At 53.2% G+C, this 2500-nt stretch overlaps 1 non-coding gene across 1 annotated transcript in view; it reads left to right on the top strand.

Annotated features, from left to right (window-relative positions):
- Window positions 1-2446: 2446 nt before the first annotated feature.
- Window positions 2447-2500, top strand: part of LOC143432287 (5.8S ribosomal RNA) — a 155-nt gene continuing 101 nt past the window's right edge. Inside the window, exon 1 of the ribosomal RNA XR_013102939.1 lies at window positions 2447-2500. This exon is cut by the window's right edge and continues 101 nt beyond it. This is a non-coding gene — a ribosomal RNA (5.8S ribosomal RNA).

Here is a 2500-nt window from a genome sequence, read left to right as displayed (position 1 = left end):
CCTGCCGTACGAGATTCCTAACGAACTTACGAATTTTTTTTTTTTCGTTTACCTGAGCTACGGAGCCGACTCGACTGGATGGTAATATGGCAATTCGAAAGAGTCCCGTACTCTTTCGGTCGACCGTGTGTCGTTCGTTCGGAGGGGACGTTTCCGTCGCAGGAGCCTCGTTGTCGAGAGTCTGAAACCCGCCGTTGCGAGATCGAATTTTAAGTGCTCGCTTCGCGTTGCCGGGAACCAAGTATAGACCGCTCGAGGCTCCGATACGACGAGTCCCAACGAATTTTTACCCGAACGAAGAGAACGTACCGTCGACACGACCCTCGAATTTTTCGCAGGATCGCGTGTCGCACCGCTCTCTCCTATCTGTCGATCGTATTTGTACCGTTCCGTTCGGAGGGGACGATACCGTCGCGCAAGCCTCGTTGTCGAGAGTCTGAAACACCCAGGCGTCCGTTGCCGAGCACTTACGAATCATTTACGCTCGCTTCGCGTCGTCGGGGTTGAAACATAGACCGCTCGAGGATGTTGTACGGCGAGTCCCAACGAATTTTTACCCGAACGGGAAAACGTACAGTCGTCGACCTCGAATTCTCTCAGGATTCGTGTCGTCGTCACCGCTCTCATATCAGTCGATCGTACCGTTCCGTTCGGAGGGGACGATTCGTCGGAGCAGCCTCGTTGTCGAGAGTCTGAAACACCCAACGTCCGTTGCCGAGCACTTACGAATCATTTACGCTCGCTTCGCGTCGTCGGGGTTAAACATAGACCGCTCGAGGCTGTTGTACGGCGAGTCCCAACGAATTTTCACCCGAACGGCCCGCTTCGTATCGACTTCACGAATTATCGTGAGAGCGTGTGGTCGCGCCGTAACCTGTTCAAGTCGATCGTATCGTACCGTTCCGTTCGGAGGGGACGATTCGTCGCTGCACAGCCTCGTTGTCGAAGAGTCTGAAACACCCAGCGTCCGTTGCGAGCTCTTACGAATCATTTACGCTCGCTTCGTGTCGTCCGGGTAAATATAGACCGCTTCTCGAGGCTTGCAACCGGCGAGTCCCAACGAATCTTTACCCGAACGCGCGCGTGTCGTCGACTTCGAATTCGTGCATGGAGCGTGCGTGGTGTCGTCGCGCGTAACCTGTTGAAGATGGTCGATCGTACCGTTCCTTTCGGAGGGGACGATTCGTCGGTAATAGCCTCGGTTGTCGAGAGTCTAAGACGCGCCCAGCGGTCGTTGCGAGCTTTCGAATCATTTTATGCTCGCTTCGTGTCGTCGGGTGAACGTATAGACCGCTTCTCGAGGCTTGTACAACCGGCGAACGTTCTAACGAATTTTTTTTTACATTTACCCGATCGGTGTTTACGGTACATTAGCGGACCCCTCGAGTTCTCGTAATCGAGAACTCGTCGGGTCCGCTTTTTTATTTGCCATTTTTTCAGAAAGCAATACGCCGCTGGCACTTTGCCGTTTTCCCACTCCCAGAATTGTGCCGTTCAGCTCAGAGGGGACCCGTTCCGTTCCGTGCCGTCCACACCCATAACCTCGTTGTCGAGAGTCTTGAAACCCGCCGTTGCGAGATCGAACTTTACTTGCTCGCTTCGCGTTGTCGGGAAAAATATAGACCGCTCGAGGCTGTGTGGTTGGGCGAACGGTGTGGAGCGTCCTAACGAATGTACGAATTTTTTTTTCGTTTACCTGAGCCTTGTTGGAATCGACACGACTGGGTGGTATTGGAATTTTGAAGAGACCGTCGTCGTCGTTCGTTCGTTCGGAGGGGACGATTCCGTCGCTCGCGCCCAAGCCTCGTTGTCGAGAGTCTGAGAAAAACCCGCCGTTGCGAGATCGAATAATTTTATACTCGCTTCGTGTTGCCGGGGAAAACTCTTATAGACCGCCTCGAGACTGTGCGCGAAGACGACGAGTGTGTCCCATCGATGATAACATTGTTATGTTCACCCGAACGAGAGAGCGTCTTGTCGATCTCGAAAGCAATACGCCGCTGGGTGTTTGGTCTTTTTTCTTCTCAGTTCGACGCGCACGTTCGTTCCAGAGGGGACGATTCCGCCGTTGCCCGTTGTCCTCGTTGTCGAGAGTCTGTAATCCCGCCGTTGCGAGCTCGAACAGTTTATGCTCGCTTCGCGTTGCCGGGAGGTAAAAGACCGCCTCGAGGCTGCTGGTACGCGGAGGAGTCCTAACGAATTTTTGAAGGGATTTTTTTTTTTCTCTTCGCACCTGGACGCGCGCGTGCATTTTTTCGTAACTTTGAGGGAGACCTTACGCGCGAACCATCGGCGTATGCGTTTCATCCGTAGGACCGATATATCGTGTCGCCTCGAACTCCGTTCGGCGACGCCCGCGTCTCTTTCACCGGGGACGTTTGGGTATCGACTTGTTCGAACTTTAGTACCAAGAGACTCAAAGATCAATAAAATATACATATACGATTACCCTGAACGGTGGATCACTTGGCTCGTGGGTCGATGAAGAACGCAGCTAATT

The sequence above is a fragment of the Xylocopa sonorina genome, unplaced genomic scaffold, assembly GCF_050948175.1.
Source record: "Xylocopa sonorina isolate GNS202 unplaced genomic scaffold, iyXylSono1_principal scaffold0079, whole genome shotgun sequence".
NCBI lineage: Eukaryota > Metazoa > Arthropoda > Insecta > Hymenoptera > Apidae > Xylocopa > Xylocopa sonorina.
The sequence above is the reverse complement of the archived record's forward strand: the minus strand, read 5'-3'. Positions and strand labels throughout refer to the sequence as shown.